Source organism: Pelecanus crispus, chromosome 14 (assembly GCF_030463565.1).
Source record: "Pelecanus crispus isolate bPelCri1 chromosome 14, bPelCri1.pri, whole genome shotgun sequence".
In the NCBI taxonomy this organism is placed as follows: Eukaryota; Metazoa; Chordata; class Aves; order Pelecaniformes; family Pelecanidae; genus Pelecanus; species Pelecanus crispus.
The window spans coordinates 11,251,329-11,262,450 of NC_134656.1; positions in this window are offsets into that span (position 1 = coordinate 11,251,329).

The following is an 11,122-nucleotide window of genomic DNA, read 5'->3' on the forward strand; positions in this document are numbered from 1 at the left end:
GAAGAAAGTTGAGCCTCTCTGAATCAACACCTGTGTTCTAGTTGCTGAAGTTTTATTGTGAGCAAACAAAAATTATTTTGATTTCCATGTCTCAGGAGGAGTTTGAAGAACTTTTTCCTCAGTATATCATCCTTTGTCCTGTAAAATTAGAAAAAGTGGAGCTGGAGTTGATAAGAAGGGTAAATAAGAGAGTCACAAAATGGAGTCTTTGCCGTCTCTTTTTCTTTAAGAACTGCATTTAAAGAGAGGGTTCCTTGAAAACCTGTTACTCTCTCAAGTGCCTTCCATATCTCTAGGAAGAATCATTTTAATTTTGCAATAACTGAGCATATGATATACTGGCCTCCCTGAGGGAACCACAATTACCTTATTTGCCCATTCTACAAGAACCACAATGATCTTTATTTGTATCTTCCCATTCAAGTATTGTCAGGTTTCCTGTGACATATTTGGGAGACAGTTCCTGACGTTCCTGAAAAATGTTGCCCACATTGTCCAGTGCAATACCAAAAATAGTAGAAGGAAGTCCAATTGTAGAGCTGGTTGACTGTAGGCCTGGTAGATATTTCACCAAGAACAAAGACAGAGTGGGAGTTGGGAAGTATTGGTCAGTTGGGTCCTGGGAAAATTACCTCTCATTAATAAAAAAAAAGTAGTATTGAAGTATCTTGGATGCAAGTACTGAAAATAGCAAAAGTAATGGATCATGTGCCAACTCCAGACAAATGCAGTCTCTCATCAGACATCTGAAGTCATGCTGTTTCTGTTGGAGATTTCAATAACTTGAGTTGAAGTCCATTGCCAAGACTTTCAAAACCAACTCTTGGGGAGAGAAGTTCAGAGGCTTTAACAGAACCCGATTTTCCCAGAGTCTGGGTATTCAAAAGTTTCTAAAAATCAGGCCAAGAGCTTTTCAAATTGAGAAAACACATCTGACAATTCACGACTGGAAAATGTGGTCAACATAGGGCTGTAGGTGCTCACGTCTTCAGAAAATCAGTCCAAGGTTCCCTCAAGTTAGAAACCTGAATCTTCCAGAATGAGAAGTCTTTGGAAAATGTTAGCCTCAAACTCTGTTTTAGCTTTTCTAGCTATTAACATGGGAAGAAAAATATTGTCTAATGACTAAATATGGTTATTACATAAGTGGCTTACTGAGCTGAGAAAGTGGAATAATATGTGGGAAATAATATTGTCACACTAGAGGTGAGGCGCAGTTCATTTGTGAAAAGGCAGCGACAAAGCTGTCTACCACTGGCTTTCCAATTTAAGGCAGCCTCTTGATACAACAAATAGTAGCTGTCCTGTGACACTGTGACTCTGCATCTCCTTATTGCAAGATTTGTTGATTTGTGTTACTCTTTAATTATTTAAATGCAAAGCTTATCATTCAGCACTCAGAGGAGATAAAAAAAAAAAAAAAAAGCAAGCACCAAGTATTTCCAAACTGGTTAGTCCTTCTTGTCCAAAAAATTCTGTTTGAACTTAAGTTGTTCTTATTTTCTTTGTCAAATTTAAGAACTGACTTCAGTTAAAGAAAAGAAAAAAAAAAAGAAAGAGCATTTATGTCAAAATCTAAGTGATAGGTATCTTCTCTGCAAGATTTCATATCTAAACAACATAAATGAAACTTCCCTTCATTTTGATAAAGCACCTGGAAATTAAGTCTGTGCTTACTGAGCATCTCATGTGTCACAAAACAGCAATTCTTTCAGTTTTCACAACCTTGCTTTCAGGTATGGGTGCACCTTTCCCTTTCCATCCAGCACTTCCCAGACTGTCTCCCTGCTCCTTCACCGTGTTGCAGCAAGCAATATACTCTGGACATTTTGATGGACCCTAATTGAAAAAAAAAAACAAAAACAGAGGAAGGAGACAAGATTGAAGACCAGTCTGCTCTGGGGACTGTACACCACATTTTGTGGTCTTCTTTCTTGGAAAATTTGTGGCCCAGCATCTTCCTCCTAATCATGATCAGTGGGAGCTGCTTGCAGGAGAAAATATAGTCAGAACACCTATATACACATGATTTGGTAACAGGATTATTCATTACATCTGTGATTTCCTCCTCTTTGGTTTAACTTTAAAACAAACCGAAAGTTGCTTTGTCTCCCAGTTTTTAGAACAGAAGCGGGTGTTGTAATTAATTCCTGTACATTACACGGCTGCTGAGATATTTTTATACAACATTAAAATTATTACGTAATGTTCTGACACATAATGACTGATTCTTCACTGGTGCCTAAGTACATCACTGAACACTTGGGTGGCATCAGCTGATTGCTGATACACTCAAATTCTTAATTACTTTTTTTTTTTAAGGTGGATCCTTTTGGATTATGCCAGGGGTTTGGTTCTCCTCTCACCTTTAGAGGCAACACAGCTTTTTTATAGATTGATTATTCTTTGTTCTCCCCTGTAAAAGAGAATTCTTCTAGCAAATAATTTTCTATTAAATTTTATAGCCCCAAATGTTGGCAACCTCAAGGCCATATTTTGCCACAGAAATTAATCAAAAGAGGAGTGAGAGATGACCCAGAAGAACAGACTCCTGAAAGGCTGTATCATGACAGAGCATTAGTAAGACCTATTTTCCCAGCTCTGGTGTAAGGCTCTGTCTCCAGTCAAAGGTTTGGCTGAGTTTTATTATTGTTGGTCTCTGCAGATCTTTGAAAGCTCTCATTTTCCTACCCCTACATTATATTCACAGAATCCTGTTGGTATTTGCTTCAGAAAGCATCACTATAAGGTCGGTATATCTGAAGACATCTATATCACGTACCCAAATATACTATTTTTACATTGTCAAGGTGTTGAAGAACCGTGTTTCTCCCCTTTTCTCCTAATCGCATGCTCAGTTGCAGCCTGTGCGGCAGCTGGATGGTAAATGAACCTCTGGGTAGTCAGAAGGAACTGCATTCCTGGAAAATGATGAAACCAAGGATTCATTTTTCATTCCCACCACCTTCATCAGCAGATAGCAGTCACTTTTATCACTCCGAATATATTAGTCAGAAGGCTCTCACCACATCGGGGCTTCACAGTGCTGGATGCTGTACAAACACTCACTGTGTGCATTCCTTCCATGCAAAGCACAAGAAAATCATTACATCCTTGCCCCAGGCACCTCCCCTTTCCTAAGCCACTCTCTCCACTCCTTGTGTGCATCTCCTGTTAATCATGCCATAGATCTCAGCAACTGGTGGAGATTCAATAAACACAGGTCTGATGCACGTTGATAAGAGAGACTCACAAACCAAAACAAGCAGAGAGAAGAAAAACTCTGTTCCTCTTTAACCAACCCCAGCTCCCCTCAAAGGAAGTCTCGTAGGCTCGATGATGCAATTGCTTTTCAAGCCCCAACAAGCAATTTTTCTGCCCCACTGCGAAGTGAAAAGACCCCTGCACTGTTAGCCCCATAAATTCAACCAGCATGAGTCAAGCTTCAGAAAATCAAGATATGTATTACTACTAATAAAAACAAGAACATGAGAAGTTTTACTCTTTTCTTTCAAGGTTTTGAGGCTAAACTGACATTAGAAACTGAACGGTGGAGCTGGAAAATTGAGGGGGAGGATTGCCTTTTTACAGGAATGCTGAAGTTCCTTTGTAGTTAATTAATCTCTGGGAGCCAGGGTTAAACCCAATATGCAGGCTAATGCAAGGCATATCCTCAAGCTGAGGGGGCTGCAGGATGGAGGTTCTCATGCAGGAAAACCCCCTTCTGCTCATAGCAAATTTTCCTTTTTTAACCCCAGAATGTCTGATTTGCACCATGTTTCCTGCTAAAAATCAGCCACCTACTGCAGCTGCCCTTTTATATCCCGTCTCCGGGAGGAGACAGACTCAGACATGTTCTGGGAGGAACAGGCTGCTAGTCTGTCTCTGACGCCTCCCTGAAATATAGTGCTTCAATAAGTACCTATGCCGCAAGGCATGGCTGGTTTTCTCAATTCAGCCAGCACGTTCTAGGAACGCCACACCCCACCCACACGCTCAGCCTCTTCCAGCACCCACTGGTGCCACCCAGGCAATTGCCATCTCAGAGATAGGCTGTGCATATCTGCCACAGACTCAGGCTCCTCATGCAGTCTACAGGGCAGAGTGATGCCTGTTCCATGGCTTATCCATACTGGGAAAGGAGATTCTTGTGTGTTTTGTCAGTGTCTCGTTTTTAAAAACATGTATTTACTTGTATTTACTTGTATTTCCAGAAGGGAAGGGAAATAGTGTGGGAGCTGAGGAAGCCAAAGTTCGGTTTGCCATTCTAAGAAATGCCTCTTGGGTGACCCTGAAGTGACATAATATTTCTGTACCCCAATTTCCTACCTCTAAAATGAGAATAGTAGCTGCTTTGACTGAGAGGTATGCTGGAATGACACAGGATAACATTTATGAAGTGTCTGAATACCACAGTTGGGAAGGAAGGGGAGCATAGAAGCAAGCACATTCGATGACAGATTTACATTTCCTTTACAGTTATATGTATGAGCTGTTCTTTGTGCCATGCTTCATCTATCGACCCCAAGAACAAAAATTCAATGGGTGCATCAAAGGAACCAGATTCTTTCCCAAAATGAGTGAGATGGCATGCAAATCCCTTAATAGTCTGGTTCAGGGTAGTATTGTGCTTCCTGATGGACAGGGCAAAAAAGCGAGTGGAACAAGTTTGGATGACACCAAGCAATGATATGAGTGATACTGGCATGTGTGATGGTGGTGTTAAACAAAATTGTACTTCCAGAAGCTCCACCTGGGGTAGTTATACTATGGGAGGAAAAAAAGAAGTTAATTAAAGGCACCTAAATCTGCAACTTCTGGATCTCCTGGGAGCTTTCGAGCTGCTGGGTTATAGATTGATCAGAGTATGTACCTTTTTTCAGGGAGATGCTGAAAAGGTCTCTATTTCATTCCAGCAAGAAACAAAAGCAAAAATAGTCATGAAATGAAACTCTTGGAGTTTTGCCAATCCAGATTTTAGGGTTTTTGGGAAGAATTTAAGTTCTCACAGGGAGGCCAGCAGGAAAAGATCAACTGTAAGTGATAGAATCAGATGTTACATATATAAAATCATCCTTTGAAAAACAGAAACATCCCATTCCCTGTACAGATTTGCCATGATGCATCCTGACAGAGGCCCAGAAGCATCCTCAGCACAAGGCAAGGCAGCACTTGACAGAAGTGCACTTGGCCAGGAGGACAAAATAATTTTTCCTTGATTTCAGTGGGAGCTGCATCCACTTGCAGCCTGATAAATCTGGTCCTGAGTAATGCAGCGTGTATGGCTGGGTATGCCTCTCTCGTTGTCTCTCACACACCTACGTACGCAAACACAGACATTTGCCCGCTGACTCACCGGCTTCCCAGCAATCGGTGCACCCCTTTACTAGTTAAAACATGTGGCTGATATTCTCTCAACTCTGTGGATTAACCCCTGTCTCCTTTATACACCATCACCTATCACTCGGCAACAGAGAATAGACTCTGATTTGGGCCTGATGGGCACTCTTAGTGGTGATGCATTGAGACAAACAGATTTTTTTATGATCTCACTTGAACCCTTCAGGGTAAGAAGGGGAAATACTTGTTGTGTAGTAAATTGAGCAAACATGACATGGATGGTAAGAGAGAGACACAAGGAGAGAAGGCACAGATAACTGTGAGGGCTCTACTTATTCCCATGTAGCAGGAGGCTGGGATGGCACCAACAAAGGGAAAGAGTCTCTCTTGCATCAGCCAGAGCTGAGTTTATACCTGCAAAGTCAACCCAGAGATTCAAACAAAGACAGCTGGTAATCTAAAATAAAATGTCTTCCAATCCATTTGGTTTCCTAACATACAGTTGTTCCAAAAAGCAGGCTTTTAGCCCTCCTTTTAGGCACCTGAGAATGTTTTCATGATTTTGTTTTTTCTACTTGGGGGTTGAGAGGAGGGGAAACACGCTTTTATTGCGGTTTTCCAGGTGAATAAAGTTGCAAGATCCCCCAAAACCCATTTTCCTAGTGCAAGAGAAGCTGCAAATTATGTTTGCAACACTTGCTGGGGCATATAAATGTCACAATAATTGGCTGTTATTGCACAAAAGCAAAAGCATATCACTGAAATGAATTACAGATGTAGGATTAGAATTTTTTAAATCTTTTGAGTTGTAACCAAATCAAACTCAATATCTTATTTTACAGATATAATGTTAGATTATGCTACTTCATTCAACACTCAACCTTGCTCATGAACTTCTTACACAGTGCCTTACACTGAACATCTCCACTCATGAATTCGTGGTATAAAGAGTCCAGAGCCCTTCAGTTTGCAGAAATGGGATCTGGCCATGTTCTGGACGTGGACTTTTCTGTCCTCTCTTCCCTTAGGGCTACAGAGCATGTAGAATTTTGTCCTGATAAATTAAGTTTCCAAAATGGATGTTATTTCATCTTGATGCCTCACCAAGAAGCAGTAGGTGGGACTGATTTGAAGCTGCTATATTCAAATCTCCCATTACCACACAGTTGCTCCATCTTGAATATCTCCTGTTTAATAACTGGTTTAACACAAAGGGAAGATGATGCCATCTAGGTCTATTGGCCTGTCACAAGTCTGTGGCACTTCAGGTGTCAGGATACGAGTAGCCCAAAGTTTTATTAGTAACGTTAGTGGTTTGACAGGGGAGAGAAGCTGCTGCCTTGGAAGTGTCTCAGTGAAAAGTTGATTCCAGAGTTTAATGTTTCTTTGACCATCCTGCTTCAACACAGAGGTAAGACCTGCAATTTCCCAGGGCTTAGGAGTGAGGATGGGAGAGGCTCCATTTCACAGACTGCCAGCACTGGGTTTTCCCTCTCCATGTTCCATTTGTGCTGACATTCTTCACTAAGCAGCAAACCTTCTTGCTCTTTCTGGAGCACTGGATGTTTACACCTCTGGGAGGTGCATTCAGCAGGTAAAAGTTGCAATCCCATATTGTGCAAGGAGGTAGAGCTTGGCCCGACAAGCAGGGAGCAGGTTCACCAATACAGACGGCTCAATCAAAGCATTTCTGTCCTCACCTGAAACTTCCCTCCATTGCTATCGCTACAACCATACATGCATCCCTGCCCTATTGCTCTAGCAACTTAAACTGTGACTGTCAGTTAATATAAACCGGTGGCTATTATAAGATAATCCACTTGGGCTGGAAGGTTAAGTCTACATTAAAAGGAACTGTTTGCCCAGACATGTAGACATAGCTTCATCTGTGACTTTTGCTATTTTGGTTTATGACAATTTCCCAGAAGAAATACATTTCATTAGGAAAGGCACTTTGGGGGGAGTTTCTGACAGTATACTTGCATTTATCTAGGACTGTTGTGGTATGAAAATACCACTGAAGAATCACCCCCCTAACCACGCTGGCTATATTATCAATAGATCGTAGACAAGACCTGTCCCAAAGGGAAATTACTGAACTTGTCAAGGTTTAAACTTATTTTTGAACCCGAGTCTGCAAAAGGAGAAAAGTTAGTTATTTAATCCTCCAACATCATATCAGTCAGCCAGATGAAAGGCCTGAAAGAGCAGCACAAACTAATCTGGCTATTTCATTCCCATTGAACACCAATTTCCAACAGCCAGAGACAAAAGACATGGAAAAATACCCTAATGTAAACTGGCAAGGGGGCCAGAGCACAAGCAGTTAAAATTAATTATGTATTACCCAAGCGCTATAGATAGCACCAAACAGGAAGGGCAAAAACTCATAACACTATTAATAATGAACATAAGATGTGTAAACTCTCTATGAGGAATAATTTGCATAGCAATATAAACATGGTCTCTAATGCTGAAAAGCTGGAAACAGTACTCTGGTTAAAAAAAATCTTTATTTTATATGTTTAAAACTATAGTTCTACTTATTTATTTATAAGCGCGTACTATGGTCTCTAATTCACAGGTTCTTGACTGTGTGGAACATAACCGCTTTGCTACTGTAGACATCCACATTTGCTGGGCACAGGCAATAACAAATCTGGAGCATTTGCTTTGCAATGGTCTCAGATGGATAGTGATTAATAGTGATACCTGTGTGTGTCTGAAGACATAGATGGGTTAAGCATGCCGTAATCTAGAAGGCCTGCTTTTTTACTCTGTCCTTGTGTTTTGTCTTGTGAGAAGGCATTGCAATGGGTTGTATCTTAACAAATGAGTCAGATCTCTGTTAGAGTCAGCTCTTACTTTCTCAATGAAACAGAGAAATACTAGCAATGACTTTCACCTACCCCATCTTCTTGAAGCTCACATGGTTGGCTCCGATGGCATCTCAGCCTGAAGCTTGCTTGAAAGAGTCTTAATCTTCAACACTTTGGAGATGTGAAAGATCCAGTCATCATGCGTAAAGCCCACTTCGTATAATGTTTCAGGGGCCACAGTATCTATACACAGTGTATGGATTTAAAACGTATTGTCAATTACCAGGGGCCAGCAACATCCTGACCTAGCTGTGCCGAAGGTCTTTACCATGAACAACACACTGGTTCTCTCATTACCCTTATGCCTAACCTCAGGCTGTTACATTTTATCATGGGAAAAAGATGCCAACTTGCATTTATTCTAATCAGAACAGTTCCAAAATATTCAGAATTACTTAAAACACATGAAAACAAATGCCATTTGTTACGCAGTCTGCAGGTTTCACCAGGTTTCTCTGGAACTGCTTAGGCTAATTCAAGAGACTGCAGGAGCAACACGAAGCACAATGACATTTGTCAGACCTAGGAAACCACAGGGTTAATTTATGTCCAGCAACTTCAGTGGAGAAACCTCTTCCTTTCTTTCCACTGAGCCTGAGAAGCATAGTGCTGGTAACCTGCATCTCAAGGTATGATAGAAAATTCTCTATAATACGCAAAACAAAACATTGAGTGGGTTAGCACCCAGGCGTGAGGTGGGCTCCTCTCCCCCCTTGTCTGAAATTGGTACACAGCAGCCTTGCTCTACTTTCACACCTCACCAGAGAGCACACCTCCAAGTCTCGGCTCTGCCTACTCCATTTGGCTGGGGAAGCTTCCCGTGGGCTGTGCCAAGTTCTTCACAGCTGGAGGTTGCTTTTGTATATATCACAGCCACCTCTTGGTGGGTTGTGATTTGATTTTCCAGAGGGGCCCCTGGGAGTGTGTCTCAGGAACAGGGTATGGGGGAGGATAGGGAAGGATGTGGTCACATGCTTGATCAGAAAAGCAATAATGAAAAGTGGATGGAGAAGGGGAGAGAGCAGTGGGAGTTTTCTCATCAATCCTGGGTCCTGTTGGGCCAGCAGCCCCTCTGGTATGTTTAGGGATGCTGTGCCTTAGCAGTCTCCATTTACTAATGCAGTAATGACCTGCTGGAGGAGGATTTGGCTGCTGTGCTAATTGCATTCCTCCGCTGCACAATAACTGAACACGTTATTAAGATTCCACAGAAGAGGGTCAGGGAATTCATCTCTCTCCAGTGCTCTCCTGACCCCAGCACCATCTCATACACACACACACACACACACACAGAGTCCTTTTCTCTTTTTCCAAAATCCAAATGGATGCTTTTAAAAGCTGGAAAGGAAATACTCCGTCATTTGTAATACTGGTATAGTCACAATTTTTGCTTCATATTCAACATTTTACACCTAATTTTGAATAGCTGCAAGCTCCAGCTCTCCTGCTTTACACTGCTCTTGCAGAGTAAAAAGGTTCAGAGATCGACTCCATGGAGTAAGATGGCCACAACTTCAGATAGTGCAAGTCATACGTGTTGAAGATAAGACCTCCTTTACCACAGCTCAGGCTTTTACAAGCTCACACAGCTCTGATGGATGGACCAAAGCCCAGCAGAGAGATGTTTTTTCTTTGAGATTTTTGTTTTCGTTTTGTTTATGGTTGGCTATCGCACAACCTGACCCAATATTGTTTCTCCATTGGATAAAAGACTGTCAGAAAAGAATGTAAGGAGGCAATGATCATCCCAGTGTGTACATTTATAGCTGCTAGTTCGCCAAGACAGTAGAGCCCTTGACTCAATGCAAAGTGGAGACTTAAAACCCTTTGAGAATTGCCAAAAACAACAGGCAGGGGGGTGAGAGGGTGGGAATACAAGGGTATCTGAATCAATTTGAATTGCATGGCAAATAAGAGAACATGGTGGAGGTGAGTGCTGTCTGCAGAGTCTCAAGGATAGCTCTCAACCTGATTTGCCAGTGCAAGGTGGGGACCTGAGCAACCTTCTCACTGAACTCCTTATATGCCACCACAGTGATGGCAAGCAAGTGGCTCATCTTGCAACCCAGCATTAATGATGCTGTTGATTGCCCACCACCAATTTCCTCCTCTTCCTCCTCATTTTTTAGGTCCTCCCTCCTTTCCTCCCTGCCAAAGGATGAGAGGCCGAATTGCACCTTCTTCAGAGGCGATGTCTCTCTTTTATGGCATTCTTTGTGAGTGGACTGGATCCACCACACTGGATTGTCAGTGAAACCACCTGCTTGGCTCTGAGCATGAGTCTGCAAGGCTGGGGCATTGCCCTGACTCACCAGTGAGGCAGGGATCAGCTCTTCTCCTCCCGATGCCTGTCCTCAACCCTGCCCACCCCTGCTTTGTCTCCTCTGCTCACTCCAGACTGTACACCTTCAGCCTGCTCATACACCTGCAGCAGCTTTCCTGTTAATATATGTCAGCATCCTTCAGTTTCTTCCTTCAGAAATCTTCTTAAAAGTCTCCTCTCTACTACACCATGTTCAGGCTGTAATGATTTTATCAGCTTGTGCTAGATCTGGTTAGTATCCTGCCACTTTTAGACTATTGGATTTGGAAGGGTAAGAGATTGTTTATTTCATTGACACTTGTCAGAATAACATGGACACTCATCTCACTAAATAAATTAATGGTAGTAATAGTCATAAATAATAATTATAAATAAAAGTGTGTGCAAGGTTAAAACTCACTTGATGGAAGCTTTCCTCTGGCTCTGACTGGTTTGAACCACAGTTTGTTTTGAGCCTCTTCTGCTTTTTCTTTATTTGTATGTATCCTTACATATCTATGTAAAAGAGCAAATAGAAGGCGGCAGCTCAGTTTTATTTCTACTGCCAAAGTACAGCGAAGTTTCACCAAGGCACTCACCT